The 21925-nt window shown below is 37.9% G+C and overlaps 1 protein-coding gene across 1 annotated transcript in view; it reads left to right on the forward strand.

The window, feature by feature from the left end:
* Positions 1-410: 410 nt before the first annotated feature.
* Positions 411-21925, forward strand: part of lbr (lamin B receptor) — a 44634-nt gene continuing 23119 nt past the window's right edge. The window contains exon 1 of the mRNA XM_028440021.1: positions 411-533. The gene's annotated coding sequence lies outside the window, so the exon portion shown is untranslated. The remainder of the gene's footprint in view (positions 534-21925) is intronic.

Here is a 21925-nt window from a genome sequence, read left to right on the forward strand (position 1 = left end):
CTATTGTAATGTGGATTAGAGAATGGTACCCTATAGTTAGGAACTGTACCTAAAGGTAAAACATGTTATTGGAATAATAAAATCCTTAATCCAATTTACCAAGTAAACTTTAATTACAAATTATTTAGTACAAAACAGAGCACTTAACAGTTAATGAGATCACTGAAATATTGGGAAAAAATACAATTTTTAAAACATGTTACAACTTGTCGCTTTTACTTCGATTTATTTAAACGTGTGCTCCAATGAGGAAAGCAAGATAACGTTAATAACCTGACAACCAATCCTACCGTGGGTAGCGTTTACTGATAACCAATCAGAGCTTAGAATCAGTTTAAAAAGAACGCTGGATAAACCAATCGGAATGCTTCGCGCCTTAGCCACTCAGTAGTGTTCTTTGCTCTGGGTGGGTGGGACAAACAGTTTGCGTCAAACTAAAGCAGTTATTGATTCTCTACGCAGGAGTTGGATTATTCATACTTTTGTCTTTTTCTGAAACTTTACACCTTAAAGACATATTAGCCATTAACAAGGTGAGTGCATCTTTCTTTCACAGTTGGTTAGTGTAAAATGTTTGACCTGTTTCTCTTTGTGTGGAAGTTGCGGGAGTTAACGGATGCGGGTAAACAAGGATGGAGGCTCCGACTAATTTCTGGAAGCCTAGCGTAGATCGTATTTAAAGAATGATAAACGTTGCGTACGTGAAGTATTTTATGCGCTCGGAACCTTTAATTTTAATTTTTACGCATCTGAGTTGATGAATATGTTTTTCACAGCTGTTATTGTAACAGAAACTTTTCTAGAATTTAGGTTGGCAGAGCTTGAAAATAAAGGTAAATTAAGTCTAGTTACTGTGTGGCCTTTTGCACTATGTTACATCCCCGTTAATCAGTCATTCTTTAATTAGACCTTTACTGTTACTGCTGGATTCAATTCATTTCATCCGTTTGCATCTGGGTCACTCACTAATTTGAGTCATATGAAATCCTTTATCCGTTTCTGATGGCTTCGTGGGAATCAGCGAGCCGAGTCATTAAACCGTATCGTTTGACTCCAGAGTGGTTCCAGTAGGTCAAGTCTACATACGGAGAGTTTGCTGACCGCAGTTGTTCCCATAGAAAGACATTTCTATTAATATCACATTCATATGGTTGTGCCATTTGTGTGATCACCGGGAGCGTTTTATCATAAATCAGCGTGTTTCTAAGTCTTTGCATCAAAGAGGAAGACCATTACGTAAACGACGTACGATTTGTCGGTCTAAATATGTATAAGTATTGGGACGATAGTGTCCATGATACGATAAACGATAACGATAAATACGTTTTGGAAATGTAAAAAAAGACAAAAAAAAAAAAATGCTGGTGGGATAAATTATACATAGTTTCTTACTCTGTGTCTGACTTTATCAACTCAATAGGGATATAAAAGAAATATAATTAACAATAACATAAACAAAATAAGACCAATTTTTGCTATTTAAAGTGCAAAAAATGGGCAAATGAAATGCAAAAACAAAAACTGACAGTTCATGCCAGTTCAAAAAAAAAAAAAAAAAAAAATCCTCTGCATGAACTTTACATTACACTTTTTGAAAACATTAAACTAGAACAGTCTTCTACACAGCCTAGAATTAAGATATGCACCTGTTCTTTCTTAAAAATGTTAACATTAGGGCTGAACGATTTTGGAAGATAGTCTAATTGCGTTTTTTTCCCCCCTCAATGTTGCTATTGTGATTTAATTTGCAATTATTTTTTTAAGGTCTTCTTCTCATATATTTTTCAACAAACATAATCAATGTAATGTTTTCTAATAAACATTATCAGATGTATTATACATAAATTGTTCTTTCTTATAGGCTAGGTTTATGTTAAGATAAAGGAAAATGAAGCAAGAATTTATATTAAAGACAGTTTATGTATCTACTTAATTACAGTTGCAAACTTAAATACTTTGACCTGCAGTTTTGTAAGCATTCGCCATGACGTAACACAATTCTCTCAAACAGAATTAAAAACTAAAGTGCAGGAAAACTAAGAAGAACAAATTGCACATTTTTTAGGTTAATCAAATTCCCAATAAACACAAAAGTGTTTGTTCTTATTAAAGTTTAGCATACGTGGTTCCTAGGACCAGTGGTGCTAGGAACCCTATTGTAATCGCTCGGATTATTATTATTATTATATTTATTTTTTATTATTATGTTTCCCCCGGTAAAAGTGGTGCTGCAGGCTAAACCATGCAAGGTAGGGTGATGCCCTTTGGATGGTGGGTCCAGACCCCCGCGTATCTTGGACGCAAAAACTCACATATGTCCGCCAGCAGGTGGCGCTATAACAAAGGTCAACGCGTTTTTGGCCTATAACTCCCACACATTTTTGAATGTTGCACATTCAAAACTTCATATCCACAGATTCCTTGAATGGCACTGAATCACCTGGGCTAGGCCACGCCCATGAACTTTTCTCAGAGCAAAATCGCGAAAACTGTAAAACCTACTTTTTTGAACTACTCCTTGGGATTTTGTCCAATCAGCGTAAAACTTTGCACGTAGAGTCTTCAGTTGGACCTGATCTAAAGTTCAGCAAATAATTTTGTTCGAGCAAAATACGCCCAAATTATTAACGAGTAAATTTTTCTAGCTGGCTATAAAAGCACTAACTGGTGCATATCTCGGTCAAAATAAATGCTAACAACAGCAAATTTGAGATCCTTGGTTGTAGGAATGTGCGATATTTTATCATTTATGATTTATCATCAAAAATATTCTCACTGGTAAGAATATGTCATCCCACGATATAAACGATAAATTCCCATGTCGGAAATTAGCGAGGGCCTCTGGCCATTTGTCCCTCAATTTAGCCAAGAATGCCCATAAAATCCTTGTTCCACAGGCCAAAACTGCCCCTGTATGTTTTCAACTTATTATTCTCTGCAGCGGAATGCTGTTTACGGGAGCTCCTCAGCGTATCCTCCGCGGTCGCGGTGTGCACCACGCCTCCTGCCCTCAGCTCTCACACCCACAGATGGCTACCAGAATCTCCCGACCTGCGGTACATCATGGACCGCTACTTGGTTAAACCCAGATAACCATCCAACAAAGTGAACCAATCCAAGTTCCTCCGTCATGTCCACCCAAAGTTCCACAAACACAGGGACAGAGATGAACCCATTGCAACAATTATGAACTGGGAACTCAACTAAAGCTAACTATGCTAAGTTAACCTACCGACACACAGACTGGGCTAAGAGCTAATGCTAACCACTCCATATAAGGGAACAGGCCAAATAAAAAGAACACTTCTTTCTGTCATAAAGCCACAGAGAGCCATCGATTTGTTCATGGTCAGATTTAACACTTGTATGGAAGGATAAAAGCTAAACATGTCACACGTTGTGTGAAATAAATGTTAGCATAAATATAATTGTCACTATTTATCCATCCAAACTTGTGAAACGCAATATTTTTTCATTATATTTCACGCATTCACAAGACAAAGCTGGTCCCATTAGACTAATGTAACTATTAAGATTATTACACCAAAATATACTGAATGATTAAATCATCAGCTTGATCTTGTTTTTATTATAAAAAATCAGAGCGTTATTTATTAACCATAACTTTATGTAACTCATAATATGAATAAAACAAGATTCAGCAACAGTAAAAACACTGATGGAGTTAATTTTGCTTTTCATGTGCTTTTTTTGTTGTTGTAGAAAATAACTTTATTTTAAGTGAGGAAATAAATTAATTTCGTACAATAACACTTAGTGATCCGCATGCACTGATGTATTCCATAAAATATCAGCTCATGAGCTCCTTGAGTCAGCAGCTGTTGTAGCATTTTTTAATGGGTCGATGTATTCAAATGTATTTGTGTTTGTAAGGAACCTGTTTACACTTTAAGTTGGGAATTGTTTTATTTATTTATAGTTTTTTTTTATTTATCGTGATGTTTATTGTTATTGTGATAAATACCAGAAATTATTGGGATAATGTTTTTAATCCATATCGCCCATCCCTACTTGGTTGTCATGTGACTGTAAAGGTATGTGCCAAAGTTGAATAATGTAGGCCACTAGGGGGTGCTGCAAATATGGGATATTTATATCTCTTAAATGGCAAGACCAATTTTTACCAAATTTGGTGGGTATGACCTTGGGTTGCTCCTGAGGCCATATCTCAAAGTTCATTGCGATTGGTCAAAGTGGGTGTGGCTTATTACATCATAACATATAAATAAACATTTATTTCAGCTGAATTATTATGTGACGTACTTCCATGGGCTCCGCAAAACCTGGGGGTCGAGTCGCGCGGGAATGCTTAGCCCCCTTTCATAACTGCTTGCAGTTCTAGTTAGGGGGCCTAGCCCGCTGGGCCTGGAGACTGCTTTTGTAAGCACCTGTTTTTATTAAAAAGTTGTATTCAGTGCATACAACTGACAGCAGTTCAGCAAACTCATCCATGAATTCTCCAGAATAATTTGGGGGTCTATAAACGACTAAAAACTCTTGAATCACCCTTCAGTAAGAAGACATATATTCAAAGGAGATAAAATCACCAAATAGGGATGTAACGATTAATCGTAAGGCAGTTAAAAATCGATTCATAGGTATCACGATTGATATCGATCTTATGCAAATTGAATCGCAGTACTTTTTTTAACCAGCAGGGTTTTTTATCCAGAAGTGTAGGCGGCGGCGGAGTCTGCTAATACTTTCTTTCTGGCTGCCTTCTACTCTTAAATATGTTGATAAATGATTCATTACCCCTTTAGCACCGAAAGAATATCTGCAATATTACATGAATATCTGTAAAAGCCACGTTATTCTATTAGCTCTGTCTGCTAGCATAGCATCTCTTCTTCACTGCTCGATTAGCTGCATGCCAACCGACCACTGGGTTACCAGCGCCCTCTGCTGGTCCAAACAAATGTCTGACGTAAATACAGGGCAATGACGTTTTTTTTTTTTTTTTAAAGTCCAATCGTTAAGGCACAAAATACATTTTCAGTTGCACTTTTAAAAAGAAAAAGAACTGTTATGCAGTTTTGCATTGTTTATTATAGAACCAGAATTTAAATTAATAAGCTTCTTCTTCATTTGTTTTATCCCTTTATTTATTTAATTCAAGATTTATTTTTAGTTAAATTGCATTATTTTGAATAGTTTATCAAGGGATTCTTTTGACAATGAAAAATAAAAGGAAAATAGGACAGTATTTTCTAGTTTTTTTCCCCCCCAAAAAATAAAGGAATATTTTTCAATCATCATTTGTCTACAGTCTCATTTTGTAAAATAAATTGTGAGAGAATCGTATCGTGAACCCAGTATCGTGAATCGAATCGTATCGGGAGTTGAGTGAATCGTTACATCCCTATCACCAAATGTTATTTCTTTGCACTGAAATATTGATTTAAAAATGGCAGCAACTCCACCACCTTTCCTGCAAGTATGACACATTGAAATAAAGAAAGTCTTGTAGTGCACTATTCATTGAGAATAGTATTACTGATACCATCATTCAACCACGTTTCATTAACAAGTAAAAAGTCCAAGTGATGTCAAAATAATAACATTAATTAGTAGTGACTTGTTAACGAGATCTAACAATTAGAACTGCTCATTTTAAAGACTTTAATGGAGACACTGGTGGACTTTTTGGATGAAATATTATAGGAGTCAAATTTTTATCTCTATTAAGCTTTTTGTTTTTCTTTAATTTAACAATTTTACCTGTGTTACCTGTCACCACAGGAATTAAAGAAGCTGCATTAACTCCATAAGGCCTTGACTTTTTCTGGTTGTTCCTAAAAATAGAGGTATTGCAGTCCGGACCCAGCACACATCAGACCCGTGTTGCTCTAATTTGAACACAGCTGGCCTGAGGAGAAGAGTGATCCTGGGCCTGGTATCGTCGAGGAGGGATGGGTTCTGCTGATTGATTCTTTAGAGGAGATAAGATGGGATGTTGCGATATTTACTAGGGATGTAACGATTCACTCAACTCCCGATACGATTCGATTCACAATACTGGGTTCACGATACGATTCTCTTACGATTTATTTTACAAAATATTCCTTGATTTTTTTTTGTTGGGAAAATACTGTACTATTTTTTTTTTTATTTTTCATTGTCAAAAGAATCCCTTGATAAACTATTTAAAACAATGCAATTTAACTAAAAAATAAATCTTGAATGAAATAAATAAAGGAATAATACAAATGAAGAAGAAGCCTAATAATTTAAATTCTGGTTCTATAGTAAACAATACAAAACTGCATAATAGTTATTTTTCTTTTTAGAAGTGCAACTGAAAATGTATGTTGTGCCTTAACAATTGGACTTTAAAAAAAAACAGTCATTGTATTGTATTTGCGTCAGATATTTGTTTGATTCCAGCAGAGGGCGCTGGTAACCCAGTGGTCGGTTGGTATGCAGATATTATAGCAGTGAAGAAGAGATGCTATGCTAGCAGACAGAGCTAATAGAAAAATGTGACTTTTACAGATATTCACGTAATATTACAGATATTCTTTCAGTACCAAAGGGGTAAGGAATCATTTATGAACATGTTTAAGAGTAGATGGCGGCCAGAAAGAAAGTATTAGCAGATTCCGCCGGCCGCCAACACTTCTGGATAGCGCCCTCTGCTGTTTAAAAAAAGTACTGCGATTCAAATCGATTTTTAACTGCCTCACGATTAATCGTTACATCCCTAATATTTACTATTGCAACAACACAACATCAGTAGGGTAAAACTAACATGCCTCATGGCTTGTGAGACATGTTAGCTTTGTGCCAGCCAGAACCAGCTTGTTTATCTGGGCAGTTAAATCCAAGAAGGCAGGGGTAGGAGAGAAGCTGGATGAGGTGGAAGTAGGTGAATTTTGGGGTGAAGCAGGTGGGTCCTGAGATATGGGGGGTGAGTTGACCTCTTCATTTTGGCGATTTTGATTTCTTGCTGGAAGCTCATCAACTCCATGTTCTTTCCTTGTTGTTTGGTTCTCCGATGGTACATGTCCTCTGTCTTTATCAGGACTGATAGCAGTGTGACTGGTGAAGTAAAATAAGTTGGATGTGAAAATTTTCACTCCAGCCTTGTTTAGACACAGTCCAGCTGCTCTAAAAAGATGACAACGTTCCAAAAATAAGAACATTTTCTATAAAATTTGTGAAAGGGCAACACAAGCCGAAGACAAAAATTTATTCAGAGAGTAAATCCTTGAGAATTTCAGATCTTCTTTGCGGACTGGAGGTATCGGGCCACTGATAAACACTTTAGGCTGCAAACAGCTCACAGTTTTTAGCAGATGGGTGAAATCCTGCTTTAACACCTCAGACGCCTTGGCTAAATCATTTAATCCAAAATGAATCACAACATTTTTCAAATGTGGGTAATCTGCAACAATATGCAAGATTTTGTCAGCCAGGTCTGATACTGTGTCATTAAGTAAGCAGATCACATTCACGTTGCTGCTAAACATCTTCTGAGCATCTTTAACAGAAACGTCTCCCACTATCAGTGTGTGAGGTTGTTGCTTTGGCTTACCAAGGAGCTTTTGTTTTCCTGAAGCACTTTCAGTAGGGATTAGGGATGTAATGATTAATCGTAAGGCAGTTAAAAATCGATTCATAGGTATCACGATTCACATCGATACTGTGAAAATTGAATCGCAGTACTTTTTTCAAACAGCAGAGGGCTATATATATTTATCCTTCTCTTGTCCAGAAGTGTTGGTGGCGGGCCGAATCTGCTCCTACTTTCTTTCTGGCCACCTTCTACTCTTTAAACATGTTCATAAATGATTCCTTACCCCTTTAGCACCGAAAGAATATCTGTAATATTACGTGAATATCTGTAAAAGTCAGTCGTTTTTCTATTAGCTCTGTCTGCTAGCATAGCATCTCTTCTTCACTGCTTGAATCTCTGCATGCCAACTGACTGCTGGGTTACCAGCGCCCTCTGCTAGTCCAAACAAATATCTGATGTAAATACAATGCAATGACTGTTTTTTTTTTTTTTTTTAAGTCCAATTGTTAAGGCACTAAATACATTTTCAGTTGCACTTTTAAAAAGAAAAAGAACTATTATGCAGTTTTGCATTGTTTACTATAGAACCAGAATTTAAATTAATAAGCTTCTTAATTTGTATTATTCCTTTATTTATTTCATTCAAAATTTATTTTTTACTTAAATTGCATTGTTTTAAATAGTTTATCAAGGGATTCTTTTGACAATGAAAAATAAAAGGAAAATAGTACAGTAAAGGATAGGGATGTAACGATTAATCGTAAGGCAGTTAAAAATTGATTCATAGGTATCACAATTCACATCGATGCCCTGAAAATTGAATCGCAGTACTTTTTTTTATCCTTCTTGTCTAAAAGTGTAGTCAGCGGGCGGAATCTGCTACTACTTTCTTTCTGGCCGCCATCTACCTTAAACATGTACATAAATGATTCCTTACCCCTTTAGGATTGAAAGAATATCTGTAATATTACGTGAATATCTGTAAAAGTCACGTTTTTCTATTAACTCTGTCTGCTAGCATAGCATCTCTTCTTCACTGCTCGATTAGCTGCATGCCAACCGACCACTGGGTTGCCAGCGCCCTCTGCTGGTCCAAACTAATATCTGACGTAAATATATTACAGACTGTCTTTTTTTTTTTTTTTTTTTTAAAGTCCAATTGTTAAGGCACAAAATACATTTTCAGTTGCACTTTTAAAAAGAAAAGGAACTATTATGTAGTTTTGCATTGTTTACTATAGAACCAGAATTTAAATTAACTAGTACAGTGCCCGTCGGAAGTATGCATTCATGTGGGAGCATAAGGAGTATATTTGCGGGAGTGAAATGTGGGTGCAATTTTCCTGGTTTAATTCTATGGGACATGCGCATGACTTCATCATCACTTTTATATTTTTTTGTTGGGTGTATTTTTCTGTAACATATGTTTTTTGGAGTCGTGTATTTGTGTATTTTTTTGTTGTGTTTTTGTGCATAAATGTTTGCTGTTTTTTATTTTTGTTTTTTGGAGCTGTGTATTTTTGTATAATTATTGTTTTTTGTTGCTATTGAAATGTAATTCAGGAGTCATTTTTTGTATAAATCTTCAGTTTTGTGTATTTTGAGCCATTTTCATAATGTAATGTATGTTTTTTGAAGTCTAGTACAGTGCCCGTCGGAAGTATGTATTCATATAGTGGGCGCTTAAGTAGAGTTGTCAATTATGAGCATAAAAATAACATACTCTGTATCATTATAGAGGGGTACATTTGCAGTTGCACAGTAAAATAGCGTATGCAATTTTCCTGGTTTAATTCTATGAGACATGCGCATGATGAATGTGTTGTTTTTTTTAATTTTATTATTCATTTATTATATATTTTTTTGTTTGATGTATTTTTCTGTAATATTTTTTGGAGTCATTTTGTGTGTTTTTGCAGCCTTTTGTATATTTTTGTGCATTTCTGTTGTTGTTTTGTGTACTTCCTGTATAAATATTGTTTAGTTTTTTGTTTTACGTCATTTGTGCATTTTTTGTATAATTATTGTTTTTTGTTGCATTTGTAGTGTGATTCTGGAGTCATTTTGTATCTTTTTTTAGTGTAGTTTTTTGCATCTCTGTTGTCTTTTGTGTATTTTTTTATATAAATCCTTAGTTTTGTGTATTTTGAGTCATTTTCATATTTTTGTTGTTTGGTGTGTGTGTTTGGGGGGGAGGGGGGTGAATCCATTCTAAATTCATGCGTACCAGTCCATCCACGTGTACCTGCCTAACTTTCACTGAATTTATCTATTTTCAGTAGTTAGGTGTAGGGGCAGGTGTGACGTGAGTGAAGCTGCAGTAATCATCAGGTGACCTTCACTATGTAGCGACATGTAAACACTTAGATCTGACTCAGAGCGTAATACTGCAGTCCCTACCACCCTATGGACGGGTGTCATGACACAGACTGTAACCAGACTAAATGGTGGTCCGTTATACACTCACATACTTGCACGCAGGTCACGTAGACGGTGATCGATAGTGAAGCGCACCTGATCAATGTGTGTGCGTGAGACTCTCGCATTGGCATGTAACAACATTACCAGATGTACTGAAAAGTCTCTCTGATGGTGAGCAACTCGCTGGTATACAGAGGTATTTTGTGGCCAATTGACTCAAGAGCGGGAAGTTGACCTGATGAATACGCCACCAAGATAGAGGGTCATCTTTGCTGTCAATGTTTTTGGCTTCTTTTGGATGTCTCCAGGTTGATCCATGTGGTCACGTTGAGCATCATGGCTTTGCTCCTTAAATATAGAATTTCAAATTAGTAAATTATTAGATTGTTATTTAACAAAGTTTGAACATATTTATGTGTTGTGTGTAGACACCATTTACCTTTGGAAATGTTGCTTCAGTTTCTGATATCACTCTGTCTTTGATGTCATGCAAGTTGTGACTGCTAATGTACCCTGCTTTAAACCGAGGATCCATGAGGCAGGCCATATCCAGCAGTTATTGTGTGGTCAATGTATTTTGACATTAAGTAGTCCAGGATCTTCTTCCTAATGGATTTTGTCAAATCACTGTCGAGTTATTTTGCAGCAAGGACTGAGGTGTTGAAAACGTGTAGTACTGGATTCACATATGAAATGCTAACATAGCTTTCACTTGAAAGAGCATCAGTGAATTCTTGTAGAGGCTGCAATGCCTGGTCTTATGGATTTCAGTACATCCACATTCTGCCAAGTTGGAACCAAATGTCTCGACTTCTTATCAGCTGACAGGACGTCACTCAGGGCTTTCTGCTGCTCAAGAACTCTCTGTATCATCTGTTGTCTAGATCCCCACCTGGTAGGGCATTCTGTTATCAAAGCATGCTCTGGGAGGTTGTGGTCTCTCTGCGTTTTTCAGGGCAGTCTTCTCCTTCCAACTATGGGAGAAGTGTCCCACCAACTTCTTGCAAAGTCCAACAGCTCTTATAATGCGATCATCACCTTTGACTGCATTCTCTGAAACAAAATACACAAATACAAGAAAAGTTTAATTCCAAATGCATTTTTTACTGAAATAAATACATAAATAAACGCAAAATAATTTCAACTTGCAGTACAGAAACATTTTAAAGTTAAATGTGGTCACTTAATTGTTATAACACATTAAGAATGTGTTAAAGGCTGTGGCTATTGTTATGGCTATTGTTATGATGCATCTGAATGATAGACCCGGTGACTATTGTTCACCTATTGAACTATTGTTCCGATGCGCCCCTCATTGGCTAGTTTAGGTGAAGTGACTAAGTAACTTTCAGTGAGTTAAACTTTCAGTTTCATTTTAGCTAATATTTATTTTTAACTACTTAAAAATGTTTAACTAGTTAAAAAAATGTAACTAGTTAAACATTTTTAACTAGTTAAAAATAAATATTAGGGTGCACACGTCACTTAAACTAGCTAATGAGGGGCGCATCAGAACAATAGGGGTCTATCGTTCTGATGCATCATAACAATAGCCACAGCCTTATCATAAACACTCACCAATGGCCAGATGTAAGCGATGACCAAAGTGCTGCAGTCTGAGCCAGTTGTTGATCTCGGCAGCCTTCACCACATTCGTTCTATTTTCGGTTGTGATGGCCACTTGTTTGTGTTCAGGCAAGTTTCAGTTGCTCAAAACATCCCGCAGGGCAGCAGCAATGTTTTCCCCGGTGTGTGAGTTGAGAAAGTAAGCAACTTCCAGGCAGCGCGTACGGAGTCAGGGCTCAAGACTGCGACCAAAATGGTCGCATATGCGAGTATATTTTCAGTATGTGTGAGTGAAAACACCAATGTGCTCCTTTGGAGTGTGCGCGGTCCGCTATGAACGGAGCCAGGCATAACGAGCCCTTCACTGAGAGTGCGCTCACAACTATTCAAACAATGCAATTTAACTAAAAATAAATCTTGAATGAAATAAATAAAGAAATAATACAAATGAAGAAGCCTATTCATTTAAATTCTGGTTCCATAGTAAACAATACAAAACTGCATAATAGTTATTTTTCTTTTTAAAAGTGCAACTGAAAATGTATTTTGTGACTTAACAATTGGACCTTAAAAAAAAAAAAACAGTCTGCACTGTATTTGCGGCAGATATTTGTTTGAACCAGCAGAGGGCGCTGGTAATCCAGTGGTCGGTTGGCATGCAGCTAAGTGCAGTGAAGAAGAGATGCTACGCTAGCAGACAGAGTTAATAGAAAAACGTGACTTTTACAGATATTCACTTAATATTACAGATATTCTTTTGGTGCTAAAGGGGTAAGGAATCATTTATGAATATGTTTAAGAGTAGAAGGCGGCCAGAAAGAAAGTATTAGCAGATTTCGCCCGCCGCCATGACTTCTGGATTGCGCCCTCTGCTGGTTAAAAAAAGTACTGCGATTCAATTTTCACAGCATCGATGTGAACCTTGATACCTATGAATCGATTTTTAACTGCCTTACGATTAATCGTTACATCCCTAAAAAACACTATTCTGGAAGAAAATATAGATTTTAATTGTGTGGGAACAGATTCATTTAACCACCAATGTGACAGTTAAATATGCATGCTTTATGTGTGGCAAGAAATGAGCAAAATTAGCATGTGTTGACCACATGATCATGGGTTATCAAATTCAAGTTACTTTTTGTAGACTTTCAAATACATTAGCTTCAAATACATTAACTTCTTTATATAACATTGTGTTCATGTAAACTGAGATGTGTAAGAATTTGAAGATGAAAGATACTGTTTTTTTTCTTGATGTCAATTTATTAAATTTTATTTTAAACTGTTTTTAAGTTTTCATTTACATGATCAATATAAATCAAATCAAATTAAATCAAACATTATTCTGTATAATTTTAACTGTATATAATTTAATACACTGTATTGTCTTCATTGAGAAGGTATTTTTTTGGCTCCAGGAGGACTTTAATCCAGGTGAGATGAGGTTAAATGGTTCATTGTAGAGTAAAGGTTGCAGATCGCTGACCAGGGGAAGAGGGTTAGGAGACCCCACTATAAGAGCTGGACCCTCTGAATTTAATTCCATGGGGTGAAGCAATGCAGATGCTGAGTTGGTTATGCTACTGTTCAAGTACAGCTTTTCTGCAAAATAAAAAAAAAAACAGAATACATGTAACCTGTTGTTTTGCTTTGCTGTTATTTAAAAAAAATTGTTACATCTTCTTTTAAAATTATATCAAATAAATTACCTGTTATTTCAGCCACTGCTTGTTGCAGAAAAACTTAACATTGACACAAACACCTGAAAACATTTTGCAAATATCTCAAGTTATTGTCAATCTTTACTTCATACAACACTACGGTACGCCAGTTAAGTCAACTATTCATCAGCATGCGTAACTATGCTGTACCCTACCCCCACCCCACCCCCCATTCAAAAAAAGGGGGCGACCAAATTCTGTGCAAAGTTAGTGGAAAAGTTAGTGTAGAGCCCTGTTCAAAAAGTGAACAGTGATGCTCATATAGGGCTCAGTAGTTCAACTGGAACACAAGTCTGTGGTGCTAGCGTAAAAGTCCACTTCAATAAGCTCTGCTTTTACAGACTTCACACATGTGTCGTACATCTCCGGAATGGCAACTGATATCTCCGCTCGAACTCCTTTACCATTTCCAAAAAACCCTCTTTACACACAACATTAATGGAGAGTGTGCATTTTGCTATGTATCGCATAATGGCTGTAGTTAAAGCTTTGTGTCGCTTCGAAGTTTTATCATAATGAGCGACAGACGCGAAACTTGCATTAATGCTCGTTTGCAAATGTGCCTTTCGTTTGCCTGACTTTTCTGGTGTAGGCTGTGGAGTTTTAGATTGTAAATATACAGCATGAAGTTCCTTGTGGTTGTGTTGAAGGTAGCTGTGGAGATTCGTCGTGTTTCCTCTCGAAGTCGCCACCAGTCTCTCAGGGAGCTCAACTGTGTGGACACTTTTAAAAATCTGTTGAAGACTTCACTTTTCAGAAAAGCTTTTAGTTAACTGGATTTAAAAAATTTTATTATCCATTAATGTTGCTGCTCTTAAGATGTTTATGCACCCATGTTTTATTATTCTATTATGATGTTGCATTTGTATTTTTACCACAACTCTGTACAGCACTTTGTGATTTTATCTGTAAAAAGGGCTTTATAAATAAATTACTTACTTACTTACTTTCTATTTTTCGGCATGACCTGCAAAGTACTTGCGTCTGTGATACGTCTTGTGTTGTAAAACCAAGGTAGTCCCAAATTCTGGAGGTGCAATGTCTTTTAGCAACAAGTTTGTCTCTACTTTCCTCTTCATTCGCCTCGTCGTCTCCCGCCATCCTTGTTTTCATATGGAAGGTCTTTTTCCTCTGCCTCTACTGAGAGCGTGCTCGCACTGGCCAATAGCAAAGCGGCATCTTGCTTGAGACACATTTAAGGTGGCGCCGTTAAGGTCGCGCCGGATTAATGAAAGTGCGCTTGTAAAAATACACAATAATAGGGATATTGCATGTGCCAATATTGCGAGGATGATATTTTTTCAATATATTTTTCAGCCTATTTATTCCTGGTTATTGTTTTTGGAGTTTTTATTTACTGGTGATTAGGTCCTATCTCTCATTCCAAAGTGTATTATTGTCAAGCTGTTGCTTCAAAACTACAATCAAAATAAAGGTGAAAACATTTCTCATGTGTGGTGTACTGTGTTACAGCTGACAATAAAATGATTGTTGTGCGTTTTTCCCGATAGATGCCTGTCCAATCAGAGCCTAAAGTGGAATTACCTAAAGCCGAATAAACCGGTTTTCCATGTAAACATCAGTTCGGGAATGACTATTTCCATGTAAACACGAAGCAGAACACTTTAATTCCAAATGATTTAAATCAGAATAACTAATTCCGAATTTAAAAACATCAACTAACCGTGGCCATTTTTGGGTTGCATCTCATCTTCAGGTGCATCTGAGAATGTAATGAATGAAATAGATTTATTTAAAGTGGCGCTTTGTAAGTGAGCTTTGAGACACCGCTTTCACTACGTTTAGCAGGGACTGTCTGATCAGCAGTTCCCCTGTGCTGTGTGTTGCTTTTCTATAGTGATTCTCTCTGGGCTCTTTTCTCTAATGCTGACCTTGCTTGCCCCACTTCATTGTGTCTTTCACAATGGGCATTTTGGTTGGATTCTGCTGTTGGTGGTTTCTCATTCATGTTATCTTTCTGTTGTTTACTTTCTCTCTCAACATTTAATGAGGCAAATCAAAACAAAGGCTGGAGCTAAAACTTATTTGTTGAAATGGTGAAGGATCATGATGAATGTAGTTATAGTGTGAGGTATGAGGCTTTACACCAGGGGTGCCAGGGTGAATTGGGCCAGATTTTTTTCAAGCTAGACCTCAGGGGGCCGAATTACACTTTCGGCCTGAAAGACCAAACACTGACTCAACACATGGATATGCTGCTTGAAATCATTCTTGAAGGCCTATACATCAAAAATAAATTGCATTGGCATCACAATAGCCTCACAATGAGGCCTACAATTACATAGCAAGTTACCCTCTAAAAACTAAACATTGTCCTATCCATACAAGTAGCCAACATTTATAAATGACAAATGCAACAAAATAGATAAAACACATTTCCTATAAATAATACAAGTGTAAACTGTAAATTACTTTGATCATATTTATTGAAGGCTTGCACATGAAAACATTCCAATGCATAAGTAGGCCAATTAAAAGAAGGCCAGGCCAAGTAGGCCTAAATGAGTCACAGTAGACCAAGTGACTGAATATCCAGTAGGAGTTAGTAAAACAAAAAGGTTCTTGAAAAAATAGCCAAATATGACCTATCTTTAAACATTACATTGGCTCAATAAAAGATGGCACATTAACTTTGCCAGTCAACACCAGTAAACTCCAACCCACATTTCCACACACCCATGCCTATGGCACTAGCCTACTGTACAGCCTACATTAGTCAACCCCAACCACTTTTATTCCCTCCCACCCATATAACACAGGATTATGTTGACACCTTTTAACTTCCACCAGTGTAGCTCAGCTGCAGCTGAGGCGGGCAAAAGCAGACCAACTGACGATTTCCACGAAAATGAAAGGGGACATATTATGCTATTTTTCACCCAACTCCATTTGTTCTAAGAACCCCAACAACATAGTATTTGAGGTTTACTTCCCCAAACCCACCTGTTTTCTGGAGTTTTAGCCCTCTGAAAAGCGACTTTCTGACCAATTCTAAAACCAGGCTGTTTGAGTGGGCGTGTCTATTGACGCGGACTCCACATGTGAGTTGATCACTAGCAACTTCATTTTGCTATTCACACACTCTTGTTGTTGTTTTTATTTAAAAAACTGCACATTACAGTAAAACATATAGCTATTTAAGGGTATATTGAGATTCACAATTCATCAGCATGCATAGCCATAGCCATGTGACCTGTTTGCATTTGTGTTCGTTTCTGTAAATGCATTCACCTGACACTTTCCAGCCATCGTACGATTCCACACCAAAGACAGACACACTTCAGAAAAACAAGCATCTTTCTTCACACTGATACTGTGGAGGACCTCATCAGAATCAGAATAGAGGGGCCAGAACTGATGGACTATGATGCCAGGCGAGATGTTCAGCTGTGGTTCTTCCAGGGGAAGAGGGATGGGAGACCCCACTATAAGATATATATTATTATCCCCCACCACAAAGTGGAAGGGGGATATGTTTGAGCTCTGTCCATCCGTCCGATTTAAAGGGGACAGCTTTTCTCAGAAACCAATTAAGATAGGATAACCAAATTCGATGTGTGGCTGCAGGGTATCAATACCTTGACGGAGTTCCAAAATGAGAAGCGCGCAATTATTTTTTCTGGAGTTATTGCCCTTGTTTTGGTTGTTTTTACTCTGTTCGAGGTATCTTCAAAGGGGACAGCCTTTCCTTTAAACCGTTTAAGATAGTAATTTTATATTCTGATGTGATAATATTTTCTTATGTATGCCATTTAGGAAAAGGTTTTGAGTTATAATGAGAACCAATTTGGCAGAGGATGTTGATGCTGACTATGTCTTTTTGTTATATATATTATTGTTGTATAAGAGCTGGCCCCTCTGAATTGAATTCCATTGGGTGAAGCAATACAGATGTTGAGTTGGTTATGCTACTGTTAAGTTAGCCACCACCCCGCTCCAAAAAAAAAAGGGGTGCGACCAAATGCTGTGTCGGTGCGACCAATTGGTAGCACCAGTGCCAACACTGGAAAAGTTTGTGTAGAGCCCTGAGGTCCCACATAATACCTCATTTAAATTTGAAAAGTGTGTCTTGGAATCAATCAGTTTTTTTAATAAAATGTTATAACTTGTCTATACAGTGTCTGTGAGTATTTATTAGTGGAGGACCTGGTCTGCCCATCTTTGTTGGAGACAATAAATATATCCCTATCAATAGGCTACGTGCCACAGTCCTTTAAAGTAGCTGTAATCAAACCCCTTCTCAAAAAACCTACTCTTGATTCCAGCACTTTAGCAAACTACAGGCCTATATCTAATCTTCCTTTTATTTCAAAGATTCTTGAGAAAGTTGTGGCGGCTCAGCTCTGTGACTTCCTTCAAAACAACAACCTGTTCGAGGACTTCCAGTCAGGTTTTAGAGCTCAACACAGCACAGGGACTGCTTTAGTTAAAGTAACTAATGATCTACTCTGGGCTTCAGATGAAGGACGACTCTCAGTGCTGGTTTTATTAGATCTTTGTGCAGCTTTTGACACTATAGATCACTATATTCTACTTGAGAGATTAGAGGAATTACTTGGAATCACAGGGACTGCCCTAAACTGGTTTAAGTCCTACCTATCTGATAGGTACCAGTTTGTACACGTGAATAATAGGTCTTCTGTGTACACTAAAGTAAGCTACAGGGTTCCTCAGGGCTCTGTGCTAGGTCCAATCCTCTTCTGTATCTATATGATCCCCCTTGGTAATGTTATGAGAAAATACTCTGTTAACTTTCACTGCTATGCTGATGATACCCAACTGTATGTATCAATGAAGCCAGGTGAGACAAATCAGCTATCTAAACTTGAGGCCTGTCTAAAGGACATTAGGGCCTGGATGGACCAAAATTTTCTTCTTCTTAACTCAGACAAGACTGAGGTCATTGTACTGGGCCCACGACACCTTAGAGAAACCTATGCTAGCCTAACTGCCCTAGATGGCATTACTCTGGCACGAAGCACAACTGTTAGAAACCTTGGGGTTCTATTTGATCAGGATTTATCCTTCAACTCTCACATAAAACAAACTTCAAGAACTGCCTTCTTTCATCTCCATAACATTGCTAAAATCAGATCTATCCTGTCTCAGGGCGACGCCGAAAAGCTAGTCCATGCTTTTGTTACCTCTCGACTGGATTATTGTAATTCTCTTTTAGCAGGCTGCCCGAGCAAGTCGCTTAAGACACTTCAGCTGGTTCAAAATGCTGCAGCACGTGTACTGACTAAAACTAGGAGAAGAGATCACATTACTCCTGTATTAGCCTCTCTGCATTGGCTTCCCATAAAATATAGAATAGAATTCAAGATTCTTCTTCTCAGTTATAAAGCCTGTTACGGCAAATTTGCGGTTGACCTCATTTGGAGACATGATTTATTGCTCTGGTTGAGTGATGGAGTCCAGGCGAGGCATTGATGATTTTATAAAAAAGGTTTATTATAAAACTAAATAAAAAAGAGTACAAAGATGGACAAAATTAGTGACCGCCCGGGCGGACGTCCGATGATCGAGTGGCCCACAGTTCTAACTCATCACGTATAATCCCCCTCAGTCCCCCTCCCTCCTCCCCCCAGGAGATAAAGAGGACAGAGGAGGTGAAAGAAGAGGGTGAAAAGAAACACTTTCTTCTTTAGGTCAAAACAACCAGTTCTCTGGTATCTCCTGATTGTCGTGAGTGTTGGAGGTGTGTGCGTGTATGGTGTTATAGTTAAGATGTAATAGGTATAGACTGCCGGTGGGGGGTCTGGCATGCTCGATTGGAGAGAGGTTGGAGAGGGCGTTAAGAGATAGGTCATTTAGGTGAGAGAGGGACCGGAGAGGGTCCCATTCCTCTCTCAAACACTCCCTCTATGTTTGCTTCTTCCCTTGTGTGTTTGCTCCTGTACTCCTTCTGGCTTTTGTCTTGCAGGTCCGTGGGATCCTTAGTGTGGAGTTACAGAGTTTCAACAACTCTGTCTCCACCCTTTCCTCTGCACACACCCAACACAGCATAATGTGGATGGCTGTTCATCATAGGAATGGGATCCACACAAGGTTCCTGCTGCTTAACAGAAGGTTTTCCTTGCCTCCATGATGAATTCATGTTGGGTGTGGGATACATATGTATGTGTATATACGTATATATGCATATGTGTGTATCCATAAAATGAAGAGTCCGTCCTTAAGACTGCTCTACTGTAAAGTGTCTTGAGATACCATTGATTATGATTTGGCGCTATACAAATAAAAGATTGATTGATTGATTGATTGATTGATTGATTGATTGATTGATTGATTGACCTATACCAAGCAAGAGTAACGACATTCATCATGACCCTTCACCAATTCAACAAGTAACTTTTGGCTTTAAAGTAAGGCTGGAACAAAAAAAAAAACTCAACTTTAGCTTTACTTCACTAAATTTGGCCCTCTGAGAGTTAATTTTCTGAGAAATTATGGTGCTCGCTTGCACGCCCTACAATCCCCCTATGCCGTGAAAAATTCCTGGTGACAACCCTGGTACACACGTCTGCACACACACAGAGACAGATGGGAATACACACATGATGTGTCTGTAAATACACACAGCTTGATGAATCCTCTGATTAGCAGAGAATCTGCTCTTTATAGAAGCACAAGAGTCAAAAACACCACTGCTGCAGCTGGCTGCCGCACACGGAACAGTGGACTTCCCCATTGAGGCTGTGAATGAATGCTCACTGAACCAGCAGTGAAAGTTGATGACTCCAATCCAAAGAATCTGTCTCAGCCACTAGCAAAATTAAATTGTAATAGCCGGCGTTCAACACTTTGAGGCCAGTAACTCATTTTACAACTAAATACTCAAAATTGAAATATTTTTACTAAAATGTGTATAGTGGGACTAGGATTAATAAACAGCACTACTTAAAGGTAGGGTAGATAATTTCCTCCAGATACACTTTTTAAGTTTTTGGTTGACATTGTCTTTATGTGCTGACAGAAATTGAGATCTTATGTGCTCTGAAAAAGGAACGAAGAAAATCCATCATCCGTAGCAGCTGTAAGCCTGTAAAAACGTCAACCAATGAAAAACCAATTGGTTTTTATTAACCAATCACGTCTCCCTGTCTCCCTGCTCGTTCTCGACTTCTTGGGTGCACTAGACCACACTCAAAGTGCGTCACCGGTGACAGAATATAAAACAGATTTTATTCATGTTTTTTTTACATATATAATTATAAAGTTTAGTGTTTACTTACCGCTGAATGAGACAACGTAGTTTCTACACAATACAAGTGATGAGCTGAGGTCCGCTTATGGAGCACCAGTGTTTGTGCATGTGAGTGAGGGGCGTGGCTTTAAAAGGAGCACAAAGGGGAGAGGGCGGATAAAAGTGGAGCACCCGGAGCATGATACGTTCAAAATAATGCTAGTTTTCGAAAATTACCTACCCTGCCTTTAATTCCCAAATACATATGTATTCAGCAGAAAAAAGTGAGTTTGGGGTTTAGTTAATCTTTAACGTTAGATCCAGCGGGAGCCCGACAATACACGTCCTACTCCATTTCGTCTGACTATAGCGACCCCCCCTTTGCATCTTATTTTAAAAAACGGAGCCATACTTTCGACTTGAACCCGCAACTAATGACGTCTTGACACTTGTGTGCACAGTGTTGTGTTCAGGTCCTCCATTGGAACTCGGCAACTCTTCTATTCCCTCACAGTCACAAGGATGCGTTTAGGTACCAAAACATGGTACTGTTTGATCATCCATGAATCAGTACCAGTTAGTACCAAAGGAATTCGCTCTGTACCAAAAAAAAAAACAACCCCAAATTCGGTACCAATCCCTATTCATATGATCGGCTCGGTGATCGGTTTAAAAAAAAAAAAAGGCTTATTGTGTAAAGCCTTTTGATTAATCTGTGACAGGCCAAAGTCGGGCTCTATTTCAGTCCACACAGACATCCAGAGCAGACGCTGACTCTGTTTTCAGAGCCGGTAGACTCTGGAAGCAGAATGGGGCCAGCTGTTCCTCTCTGTCCGAGCTACAAGTCTATTTTTGCCATTCGAGGATAGGTTTTCACTTTTGTGCATTGTGAGTGAAGTGCTTGTACTATGTCATGTCACATAGAGAAACATTGTTGGTGGTGTGAAATGTCTTCGGAGTAAATAAGACTAATAATCAATTCAATGGGAGCATCTACAAAAGTTTTTATCACGGCATTGACGTCATTAATCGGATCGACATTACAAGACATTACAGCTAATCACACTAATTGTATAAAATGCTAAATATTGTCCGATCTTTTATCGCTAATCAGATTGTGGAAAGCCTAGGCTGCCTAATAGTAATTCCTAAAATAGCTTCTGTAGCACTTTGTAAAAAGATCTCTGATTGGGTGTAAAAGAGCATGTTTTCTGAAGCTTAACTACAGAGCCAAGAGGAAGCGCAGAGGTCCAGTGTCCTCGTAGAACACTTTGAATTACAATATGCTGAAAGGTTATTATGGATTTTTGACCAAATGGCGGCAAAAAAATATATACATGCTTCAGGCTTATCAGATTACTCAAAAGAGAATAGAGACAAAATTGGTTGAATAATCAGTAGGGATGTAACGATTCACTCAACTCCCGATACGATTTTAGTCACGATTTATTGTACAAAATGGGA

The sequence above is a fragment of the Gouania willdenowi genome, chromosome 24 (assembly GCF_900634775.1).
Source record: "Gouania willdenowi chromosome 24, fGouWil2.1, whole genome shotgun sequence".
Lineage (NCBI taxonomy): Eukaryota > Metazoa > Chordata > Actinopteri > Blenniiformes > Gobiesocidae > Gouania > Gouania willdenowi.